The sequence below is a fragment of the Mycetomoellerius zeteki genome, unplaced genomic scaffold (genome assembly GCF_001594055.1).
Source record: "Mycetomoellerius zeteki isolate Tzet28-1 unplaced genomic scaffold, Tzet1.0 scaffold415, whole genome shotgun sequence".
Classification (NCBI taxonomy): Eukaryota; Metazoa; Arthropoda; class Insecta; order Hymenoptera; family Formicidae; genus Mycetomoellerius; species Mycetomoellerius zeteki.
The window spans coordinates 55,163-68,837 of NW_017257409.1; positions in this window are offsets into that span (position 1 = coordinate 55,163).

Consider the following 13,675-nt stretch of genomic DNA (forward strand, 5'->3'; position numbering starts at 1 on the left):
GGATGGCGAATTTTTAACGACTTCATCGGCCGATTAGTAGTAACGTTTGGCCGATAATAATAACAAGGACATTGCGTCTCAAGGAAGTTGCGAGGAAAGACAGCGTTACGTCGCTATTACGTCTCGTCGTGAAACGACATGATAATATCTGCCAACCGTCCGACGATGTGACGTTCACGGCATCCATTCGACGCCGGAATATAAACGGTGGATAAAACCCACGACGCGAGAATCCTCCTCTTTAAGAAGAGACCGGTTCGAGGAGAGGGATGCGGGGTAGTTCAGCTCGGCGATTAGTCAGCCCCCGCGTTACCACCCTCTATCTTCTCCTTGCGCACGTAACGTGTAGCGTGTGTGCACGTATGCGTGCGCGTGTATACATGGTTGTCCGGCGACTCCCTCTCTTCTTTTGTGAGTCACTGACGGAAATTACGATCGATCGAACATGAGCCAGCGGGCGAGCGAACGAAGGAGAGTTATGTCGTACAGTCATTTCTTCGGGGAAGGAGGGTAACCTTCCTCTTCGTCAGTTTTATCGTAAACGCGTTTAGGACCCCGATGACAGTGGATGACGGAACGTCTCCTGTCGGAATTTATTCCCATCGCGTGTTCCAACGCTGCTGATCTCGTTAGATCGCTGCGGAACGATCGCGCGGTCGATGGTCGTCGTATACGTGAACGGGGACAAAAATTCCTCTCGAAAACATCCCCCGGTTTCGAGAGTCTCGTTGCGAGCTGATGCGGGTTCGAGCGTTCGCTCCAAAGTTGCATTTAGGACGAAACATTTAGGTCACTAAACGAGAAAGTTTCAACTGTACTTTATACAACCCTAGCGTTGCCGAAAGGTGGGAAAACTATTTGTGCACTTAGCGCGCAAATAAGTGTATCAAAAATTCTATTACTCCGTAGGAGAAAAGTCATTAGACCAAAATAGTTGTTTCGAACTATATATTGTTGGTTAGAAGACGATTTAATTTGAAAAATGATATTCAGAAAAATAATATTTAGCTTCTTATTAATATTCACAATTATAAATAAAATATCTTAAACAACAATAAATGATACTCCAATACATAAACGATATATAACTAAATAGGAAAATGTCTTATTCGATCTCAGCTAGCTTAGTGCTTTGTACTTAATAATATTTTATGTGAATTTATATACATAACCAGTTCTGTATTCTCGGTGCGCGGTTTATAGAATTAGATATGTATATAAATTTACACTGATCATTATTAAGTATTAAGATCTAACTGTAACCGAATAAGATATTTTCCTACTTAAATATGAAAACATCTCAATACTGCAAATGATAACACTTTTATTCCTAAATTATTTAACTATAAAATTTAACTACTTAAAATATTTGTATTTTGTGTATTGACAAATAAACGATTCATAAAAACATTCTAATATATAAAGACTTCTTTATATATTACTTTTATTGTAATTATGTGTAATAATTTGCGTTTAACAGTTATTATATTATACATAACAAAAATCTTTCTTTAACTTTTTGTGAACCCTCCCCGATCTAAAATATGTCAAGGAAGTTATAAGTCTGTAAGCTCTTATTGTACCTACTTATGATAATTTTTATCACTAAACTATAATAATATCGAATGAAAGAGACGATGATATACCGTTACCGAGAACCTATCAAAATACAGCTATTTATGTGTAAATTCTCTTTATAGCCATCTATATAAAACTAATATACATATATTCATAGATATGAATATATTAAATAAATTACTGTAATATTTTATTTCATATTTTATAATACCATAGTCATATGATATAGTGGAAACGAATAGATTAATTGACATTGAGCATTAATTGTAACTGATAGACAGTTTGACAAGAATTACTTTAAAAGTAATTTTAATTTTATATAGAATTTCTGTGAACGGAAAATTATTTTGAAAACATACTATATTAATATAAATTGCTTAATATTAATTATTTCTTCTTTCAATGACAACGGGTTAATAAAATTAATTTAATAAATATGTTACTATGAATTTAAATAAAAATGCATATTTACATGTATGTACCTACATTTACATACGTTTTATATGTTATAGCACTGCCATCCATGATCACTGGACCAAAAAAATAAACAAAAACTGCTTTTTGACGGAAAGAATAACTTACATCTTTCAGTGAGCAATAATGAACGAGTAGCAATTGTTAAGAGATAAAACAATAAAATAAATAAAACACTTATGTTTTACAAGTTTCATGTTAGTTTAGGAAAAAATGACTGTAGCAACCCATTTTAGATGATAATTAATGACTTTTTTGTTAAAAAAAAGATGACAAAAAGTGACTTAAGTGACTAGATAGTAGCGTTAATATTATTTAAGTTTTATATATTAATGTTTTTTTACAAATATTATACCTGATATAGGAAAATAGCACGTGATTTTTCGTTCTTGTCACGCATTACATGGTTGTACCGATTACGGTCCAGAGTCCTAAGCATGTTTAACGGCACGTTCGATGATAGTCAATGACTGAAACGGCTCCGTCGTAATTTATTCTTGCCACGCGTACCGCGGCCACTGATCTCGTTAGGTCCCCAAGCCGGTCATCTCGATAGTCGGTCGCAGCGACGTGCACGGAGATAAAATACGTATCGAAATCTCGGTTCTCTAAGAATTCACTGGGATCCAATGAAAGCTGAGCGAACGAAAAAAAAGAAAAAAAAGAAAGAAAGAGAGAGAGAGAGAGAGAGAGAGAAGGCGCAGAATTGCGACCGATCGAAGGTGGATGAATCCAATCGTCCGGGCAAAGTTTTCCGAAGGAATCCTCATTTCGCTCTTATCGTAAACTCGCGTCGAAAGCTTCGTTGACAAGTGGGCGACGAAAGGTCGCTCGATCGGAATTTATTCTCGCCGCGCGTCCCGCTACATTACCCCGTCTCCTTAAACCCTTCATGACGACCGTGTCAAAAATCTCCTCCCAGTTCTGCACTTTATCTCCTCATTTTTTTTTATATCTTTGTAAAATCCTTTAAAATCTGATGGAAATTATTTTTGTTATTCTGACGAAGAAAAGATAACTTTATTACTAATACATGGCTAATACACTGTTAAATCTATAGTGTCAAATTTAACTTAATGTGAGTCGGCACTGCTCCTACTCAATCATATCGTTATTTTATACTAAAACAATGGTTATATTTGACACTACAGTGTCAATTTGATATAGTGTCAAATTGACGCGATATAAAGTCAAATTTAACTATCGTATTTTGGTAAAAAATAATGATATATTTAGTAGGAGCAGTGGCAACTCACACGTTAAGTTAAATTTGACACTATAGATTTAACAGTATAAGTGAAATTGCCAATACAACGTGTCAGGCTATTAAAAAAATATCATTATTCCTTTCAACATTCTCTCTCTATTGAATACTAGTTTTATATAACTTTTCAACACTTTTGTAACTATTTGTTAACAAAAGTTCCATAAAATTAATTAAAGGTTAAAAGAACGTAACTTTATTCTTAATATTTTCTTAAATATTTACATAATGCTGAAAAATCGCTAGTTTTTTCGCCTGTAAGCCTTGCAAATAGTCATAAACGTTATTATTTAAGATACACATTTACTAAAACATTTCGTACATGAAAGAATATAGAAACATTTAAGAGCGTCCAAATGTACAGAATAAAAAATCCTTATTGTCATTATATGTAGTATTCTAAAGCTATTCGCCCCAAATTGCGTTATATGAACGAACACGTACACTTTGATATACTGTAGAAAGAGTTATTTAACTTTCCATGACTCGTCAACGCCTAGGTATTCGGCGGCAAATTTTTGTCGCAACTCATTCAGCGAGAATAATCGCCGGCGAATGTCACTCGTAAAGAGGAGCAATCTTCTTCGAGGGAAGTCTTCGCGTTTCTCGTGCGCGGCGCGTCAACCTCGTTTGAATCTTGTCTTCGCCGAAACGATGATAAAGCGAGGGGGCGGTTACTGAATATTTACGCGAGTACGCCCTACGACTTTGCGATCGATAATTTCGCCATGCGGTCGACGATTACTTGCTTAACCGCTCGCCCTGAACCGGACGCCACGATAGTTTTCCGCATACGTTTTATTCCCCTTCTCGTCCTCCTTGGTTCTTGTTCTCGTGTCGACAACGTGTAACGTCCGAACGGCATGATAGTCTCCTATGTCCGTTAATTCCGTAATAATTAACTAATATCTCCCTGTTGCCCGATACACGTGAATTAATGCTGTGAGTTAGTTAATAGTCTTCGGCAACTTCCCGTACAATAGGATGAGGTTCCATTACACCGACAGAGGCAACTTTGCGGCATAATGAATAAAGACCGTATAGTATCATGTAATACTCAAGAAGGCAATTAGTCAGTACTAGTCACGATATTCATCAGGTTCGCCTTGCTTATCATTTTGGGTCAATCAGGATAATTATGACGGAAAACTGCAAAGTTGGAAATTTAACGTGTTATCTTTTTAATTTTTATTATTTATATTTAATTCTAGTAAAAAAAATAATTATTTTAAAGCTTCTATTATTAGGAAAATATAAGTAATCGATATTATTTCTTGTTTACGTATAAGAACAAATTTACTAACTTGCTTCAAAAGTCATGGTTACCCCATATTGCGGGGTATATTGATTTGAATTTTAATTTGATATATTTGATTTTTAATACACAGAAATTAAACATCATCACAATTATCCCGCCGTCAAAATTGATTCTAATTTTCTCAAAATGTCACGGTTGTAAAATATTTCTTTACGATCGCAGCTGTTAGCAATATCGGTCGGCAATAACAATTTTGATAACTAGTTATTAGCAATAAAGTTACCCCTGATGATGCAATCTCCCTAATCTCATTTTGCAGTATTAAAAGACTTAGTATTAGCAGAATTACAACTCCTTTGCACTAAAACAATGCATTGCTAACGAACCCCGAGGGCGTTCAGCCTTGCGTTCGCCGATTATCACTGCGCAACCGGCATCGTTGCTCGGTCCTCCCACTGCCTTTTGCCGTTGATTATCCACTCACGATCGCGCCGGAAGGGAGAGCGAGAGTCTTCGTAATCTCTAAAATCAATATCGGGTCAAGTATCATACATAACAACGACCTCAGTTCACTGACTAACGAGATTTATCTCGGGAAAGTTTTCCCGCGTCTCCCGTTCGTTCTCCTCGCGCGACTTCTCCGCGCCCGATTCGCATTGCCAAACCAAACATCACGTCCCTCTCTCAATTCACTCGACCTCTCTTCCTCTCGACCGCTCGCCGAACATCGCCTCTCGCGCGCGTTTCCGATGACAGGAGTAATTACATTTTTATGTTGTTCCGACACGAGGTGCTACGTGACTGCAGCGGGATCAATTTGTCCCGTGGCCCCGGCGCCCGTGTTCGCAATGGCAAATGTTATTTGTTCGGAATAACGCCGGCCGGCCGGCCGAACGGCGAGACGAAGAACGAGGAACTCAGACAACGAAATGCGATTCCACGATTGCGAACGTGTCCGAGGGATTCTCGTGCTTGCGTTATTTCGTTCGTTTCGTCCACGTAATTACCGTCCACGATGCGACTTTCATTCGTGGCGGTCAAACCTCGAGAATGACTCGAGAAACACCTATTTTCGCAAATGTCAATATTTGATCTGTGTAGGCTATATCTTTGATAATAAAAAGTGATACGCAAACAGTTTTATTTAAGCTGTTTTTGATTTTAATAAACTTTTGTTCGAAAATAATAATGCATAATTTAAAAGCTTTATATGTAATCGCTTGTTTGCTAATTTTGTGCTTTATACATATAACATCTTTTAAAATTACTTAAACTTTAAGCTCTAAATTCTAAAAGAACTATGGATAATAGGATTCCTATTGTACTTCCACCGTATACAGGGTTATAAAAAAAAGGTGTAGGACTTGTGTAGCAGATAGTACTCATACACGTGAGTAAAAAAACTTTATATTTAAACACTTTATTGTTGCTCGCTTTTAAATCCATGCATAATCTAAAAACACAGGTTTATTGCATCAGATATCAGATTCTTACTTTGATGTTTGCATCCAATGTTTTATGTGTTTTCTTTCCATTTTCATACATAAAAGAAAATTTTATACATATATAAAATTTTCTTTTATATATATCTATATATACATATATATATATATAACTCTCTCTCTCTCTCTCTCTCTCTCTCTCTCTCTCTCTCTAGGAAGTTAAACTATTTGACTCTATTCTTGACAAGATATTGAGTTTTGGATTTGTGTTCAATAGAAGTTTTTTTTATTCATTACCTATTATACTATCTAGGTACATAAGTCCTACATATTTTTTTAACATTCTATACATTTGTAGAAGTAATTCAGCTTCGCTAAAATATTTCGATTCGTCTACCTGAAGAAATCACAAATTCTTTCAGGAAAGGAGAAAAGAAAAAGAGAGGAGAGAAAGAGAGAGATGGGAGGAAGGGAGGGGGAAAGAGAGAGATAACTTTGAAAGCAGGCGATGTGAAACGCGTTTCGCAAAGTTCGGCGATGAGAATTCGCGTCAAAATTATTAGCGCATCATCAGTCGGGTTTTCGCAACAAACACCCAATTGGGCGCGATTGCTTATTTCGCAACGGTTGGACGATCCCTAGTCGATTGTATAAAGTATACCCTGATTAATCGATTGCCGCCGTCGTAATCCCGACCAGCTTGTAAGTGGATCGTTTGTAATCCCAAGAGAGTCGAGTGCATCAGTGGAATGATTTAGTGCACGAGTATTCCAACACGATCGGCAACTTAGGCCCGTATTTATAGTCGTTACATGAATCTCGTATCAAAAAGCGTATCTCAAGTGAGATACTCAGAATAAAGTTTCATCTTGAGTTGCAGATAATTCCATAATCGCATTTTGATTAAAAAGTAATCAAAAACATATTCGGCTAATTGTAAAAAATTATACAATTACTCCTATTATTTAATATCGTTAAAATATTGTGGAACATTCCTCAATATTATAATTTCCAATGAAATAATTATTAAATGTCCTTGTTTCAATTAGTAGAAAATAATATTATTGAAAAATAAAGATATAGATAGACTATACTAAATAAGAGAGCAAAGCTAGCTTATTTGTCATAAAATTAAATATAATTAATAATCATTAGTATCTTCTATTAAAAATTCGTTAAAATATATGATTAAATAAAGTTAAATTGTGTATTTGTCAGTGAAATATTTTGTCCATATTTTAGTTATTTTTGTAAAGAAAATATAAAAAATATTATTTTCTTATATCATTTATAATATATTTATATATTTAATATTTGATAATATTAGAAATGTATATAAACCAGATGTCAACTTTAAACTCAATTAAACTCAATTAAAAAATTATTTGAGAAAGGAAAAATAAAATAACACAACTGATTTAATCACTTTTTACTAAGTGTAATTCATTTTTATTCCACATGAATATTCATACATGCATAAAGAACATAAATATCTTGTTCCAAACTATCTCGTCTGTATCATACACATAAACTATAAAGAAATTTAATAAAAAATGTTATGTTCTAAAAAATGCAATTAAGTTTGATCACAAATTTATCTATTTGTCATAAATTTATTTTACTTTTTCTTTTTTTTCCTAATTGTCAAAACAATAAAAAATAAACACGAAACAATTGAATCCATTATAATTTATCTATACTATTATCTATACTTAGATGAGAAAGTTTTTAATACAATTATGAATATTTTATATCTTCATACCGTTTTTTTAATTATGAATTTCCTGAAAATTCTTTTTATATCTGAAAACCTTGTGAATAAAATGTTCAACAAATTCGATAATACTAATTTTAAGATTAAATATAAATATTTATACTAATCTGTGCTAATCCGTTTATTCCATTAGATCTCTATGAAATTTTATATTTTACTTTATGAGTGCCTTCTGGTTGCTTCCTTTTCCTCTCGGATTGCTCGTTGCATTTAAACGCAATATTCGTGAAAATATGACTAATTACGATGGTGCATATTAATCATCAGAATATAATAATTACAACTGATGTTGACCATATACAATGTTTATGGTCAGTGTATATTTTACATTGAACGTTGCGATGGAAGAATAATACAAAAAGTATGAAACTTTATAATTTGTCCGACATCCACGAATTTTGCTAATTAGTACAACAAAATCTCAAAGCAAAGAGTTTCGAAACAAATTATAAATGCCATACAAACATGGCATTTATTATTAAATAATAAAACAATAATTTATAATTATGTATGTATATAAATGCCAAATGGTCAACGTATTTACAATCGTTAATCGCAAGAATTAATGAATCGTGAGAGCAAACAGTGGTTAATTGTTCGTATAGAAAATAATTTCGAGAAATAATAACGATACACACCGAGCAATTCGTATCATTACCTACCGACTTGAATCATGCCGCACAATAACAGCATAGCGCGCAGCGATCTTACGGATACGATAGTGTATATTACTAAAACAAACATCAAGGCTATAGCTTCATTACCATAAAATGTTTAACGTATTATAAAATAACTGTACTCTGAATATTCCGTTCCTTGTATTTTAAATTAATTATCAATAATCGATGTAACACGCCTTTTCATTATTCGAATAATCTGATCCGGCAGTTTGCATATTGTTTCGCGTTATCAATTTCAATAATAAACAAATTACATTTACAATTCACAATTCGAATTGTGATATGGGATATGTTTATATTCAGTATTGCTAAGAAAATAAATTCTTCCAAAATATTATAAAATAATGATTTATAATCTTTAATAATTCTTCCAATTTTCGTTTTAGACAAGCGAGACATATTTAATAAATATAATTGTAACAAAGCCAGTATTTTATTACTTGTAATTTGTAGCACAAATTCAGTATATCACATTTATAAAAAATTTTCTGTCGTTTGAGATCTCGTTCGTTTTTCTAATTTTCTGATTTTCAAGTATCGATAAATCCCGCGAAATGTTTACTCTGATACGTTTTCATATAATCGTGCAGATTCTATAATAATCGTTTATTATAATTATCATGAGGTGGTGATAATGTTTAGATAATATATTTTACTATTCGCAACCACGATTTTGTATAACGATTATATGTAGAACGATCAATTGTTTAGATACTTTGTTCAATAATTGCGTGTAATTCTGGGGTTTTTACTCCATGAGCGACGCAATCGAGGATAAGACCTCTGACTTTCTATATTGAGCTACGAATTCCTGAATGAGCGGCAGTGATATGTGCAGATGAATGAAGCTAGCAATATAAATTCTTGACTTTATTTAAGCTACTTAATTAGGCGACATTTCGTATGTAAAGATAGAGCGAAAAGTGATTTTTTAATCGTTCCGCGAAGTAATGCGAATCAGAGATTGTCATTGGAAACATCTGTATTTCCGAGTATCTGCGAATTTTCATGATCATTCTCCGAATTCGTTAAACCATATTACTTAGAAATGTACTTATGTCAAAACGATATACTAGCATAATACGAAACATACTTATTTGCGAAAGTTAAGTCGCGCGAATAATAACGTAATGTATCAACAGCTTTGCGTGTATATTAAACAAACATCAAGACTGTGAGCCAGCCAGTCTCACCGTATGCAATATTTGATGTATTATGAAAACGTATGTTAAATATTCTATTACGTGTATTTAAAATTAGTTTCGAAAAATAAATTATTATTACAAATGTATCATGTTTCGTTTTATAGTGTTATTTAATGGTTAATTTCTTTTGATCAAGAGAGCGTTTCGAAATATTATTATCTCTTTCAAATGTTAATTTGTGATAATGTGCCTTATAAATGTAAAGCAAATTTTAACTGCTACATGCGAATTTTGAGGGCTGATTAAGTAATTTGTATACAAAGAATTGTTAAACTTATTTGAAAACTAATTTGTGTAATTTTTGAAAAGTAAAAACTACAAAAGGAATTAATTTCTATAATAATTGTCTAATTAAAACAAAAATAAACTTTATTCTTGAAATTAAGTTTAACGTGTCCAGATATCGCTGACATTTTGATATAAAAAAATATGTTTCAGGAAATAATTATTTAAAATAAAAACATATCTTATTAAATCACATGCAACATAAAAAAATTATTGTTTTTAACAAAAAATAATAATAAAAGCCTTTTTTAATATTCAGTTTTAATTTTTTTAAAATGTGTCTTTGAACTTTAAATCGTAACGTTTTTTTTACGTTCGTAATCACTCTCTCTTTAAGTTCTTTTTCTATTAAAAAATGTTACAAGATTTAAAAATTATAAACATACATATATAAATAAAATTTCCTAAAAATCTATTATTGTATTATAAGAAACAAAATTCAAGCTATGTTTCATAAATAAAGATAAATTCATTTTAGTTGTTAAATTAAATAACAGTTTCAAATACGATGTAATAAATAAAAAAATTAACTCTATTTGTTAAATTGAGTCATATTTCCTGACTGGTTTTAGTAAATACGAATTTGAGAGATCCCATGGAAGTTATCGGCGATCTGTTGGGTCATTTTGACGACGATTTAAATTCTCTGCCAATTAGGAAAACACGGATACGTTACGCGACGACGTTCATTAATAAGCGCGACGTTAAAAGAAAGCGCGACTGCTGATGAAGACAAACGACGCGGCGTCGTTAATTACTCTCAACTACCGGGCACTGGTAATTAGAATTAATATTTCTCGCATAGAATTAATCAAACGCGCCCATCCGTGCTGGTAAAACATATTTGGATCTCGGTATACGAAAATTATTATTACGAGATCTCTCTCATATTTCTATCTAATTGACCTTAACGCATCCGACTTTGTTCAATATAAATAACACTAATTTGCGAATTTACTTTGGAATCATTGCCTGAACGAACATATAATAATTATTTCTTATAGTTCTTTAGTTCTGAACATGAATCCGTTGTCTAAATTTGACTATCACGTCATAATTTTTGAGAAAAATGATAAAAAACGACGATTTTGAGGTTTTTAAACGTCATTTTCATGACGTTGTAACATCGACAGCAATTTTTTTTTAAATTTTATTAATGCCACACAAAGTATCAATTTTAGCTTTAAAATGCATTTTATTTCATATCAATTATATTTCATATATAAATGCAGTATTGAATGAAGTAATTAAAAAATATTTTATCATATATTGCCATATATAATATCTTTTACCTATTGTTTTTTTATTAATAGAGTTTACTGCTCCTTTCTTTTGCATTATTCGGAGCTTGAAATATAATAGTGCGTTCAGATATTAACAATAATAATTAACTAATATCGGCAATGTCTAATTGTATATCGCTATGTCGATCAATCAAAGAGAATTATTCGCCATTACATTTTTGACAATATAGACGAATATAACTGAATAATATTCAAAACGAAAGATTCAAAGTGAATCAGAACTTTCGACGAGAGATGTGCTCACTGCTGTGCTGGTATTTACTAGCTGAATCTGGAACACGCGGCAATTAATGGTCATGTTTGTTTCTACGAAAAAAGTTACCGAGACCTATTGACCAACTCTCGGCATTAATTCAGTTACGTTGGATAACTCTACCGTCAGTCAATTATTGCTCGAATGTTTGCAATTATGTAACCGAATAAAAAATTGTACAAAATATGAGAAGATATGAGAAAATAAAAATTTAATAAAAATACAATTTTTAGACGCGTAACTGTTCATGTCAAATTATAAAGTAATTATAAACGACGAAAACATTTATTTTAAAAGTTATTTTTTTTAATTATAAACAATGAAAAAATTTATTTTAAAAGTTTTTCAAAATTTATTAAAAATTGCATTAAAAACAATATGTTGCTCTACAATGTTATGCGTTAAAAAGTAAAAATTAATGCAAAATGAGAAAATAAGATTTCATGTTTTATACACGTTTATTCACGAAAAAATTGGCTTTTTTCGTGAATAAGAGCTGTGAAATAACGCTATAAAAGATTGCACGATACCATGCCGACAACTAATGTAAACAACTTATAAAACCAATTATTTTTGAAACAAAGGCAGGTTATTAACTATCGTCTATTTCTTTTTAGTGTCCATTGCCGTATGTTTATATTTTAAACAGTATATGTATTACACGTTTCTCTTCCTCTAACGCCGGTTATTTTATTCGAACTAAATTATTCTATCACTAATTGTCAACATGATGTACTTAATAACAATTTATATTTATATTTAATTCTAGGTCATACAAAACAATACAAACAAAAGACCCAGATAAAAATAAAGAAAATAATAGAAAAAATATGATAGAAATCACAAATAACAATAATTATTACAATAATAACAATAATTATAATATAGAATATAATTAAAGTAGTAAATTGAAACAAGAATATGCGCAAGTGCGATTTATGCACAAAATTCATGTACTCAAAGCTACGATTTAATATGAATAAGAAATCGTTTATGCACGCAGGCAGATAGAGAAGATTTAGTTGAAATTAATCTCTCTCAGAACGTCGAATACATATTGCATAAACATTAATTCGATAATACGTAATTAACATAATTTAACATAATTAACAAATAAGGGTTCTTATTATGATAAAATGATAATGTAGAAATAAAATAGAAAAAGGAATAAATTGAATATAAGAACAGATGAGGAATAGACTATTAAAGTAAGGATTAAATTAATTCATGAAATTACCGCAAAAAGAGGTACTCGAAGAGGGAACTGTACAACTCGAATTTGCCGATCGCTAGTTCGTTAGTCGAATCGACCGACGCAATTGCGACTTTGACGATAATTTCGCGCTCTCGTTTTTATCACTTACAATAAATTCCGAGGGATTGCCATGTATACAGAGCAGAGTGTGTCGGAGCTCCCACGAGACCTCCTTGGCGGTGCGATCACGCGTGGCGTAACGAGCAATTTTATCGCTACGAGAGGGATTATGAGGCCGGCGTCTTCTCGCGAAGATTAGGCGGAGGGCAAAGTAGGGTAGGGCAGAGCAAGACAGGGCAGGATAGGACAGAGTAAGGCAAGTCAGAGAGCAGAGAGAAATACAGTGGCGTTTCCGTCGGGGGAGCGGAGGTGTCGGTGGCGGCTGCGCGATGTAACTCGCGCGGCGCGGCGGATAGGAACGCGTTTACGGGCCCCGTGGAAGCGACGCCCCAAGTTATCCACGAAAGTCGAGTTAGCGCAACGGGCCCCTCCGCCTGTAGCTTGTTATCTTATTGTATTGTTAGCGCGGCACGATGCGCCGTCTTGGAGCAGGTTTCTTCTCTCCCCCCCACACTCCCGCTCGTCCCATCCCTCTGCTGCTGCTCCTTTGTACGAACTCTCGTTCTGCTTCGTCATCGGTATTTCTCTCTCCTCCTCTATCTTACCTCCAACATCTCCTTGCATTGCGCGCTCGACTCTCTTCTCTCGCCCTTCCTCGCTTCAACTCGTGCTCTTTTCACTGCGCGCACGGCGAACCGCCGAACTCGCCTGTAAATCGTCCACGAGAGAGGCGACCTCCTCCTCGTCGAAATATTGTGGAATTTTATTAGCCCGCTGTTTCGTTGCTACCGTGACCAACGCGCGTCGCTACAAAGCCGCGGTATTTTTGTGGGGAACGTATAT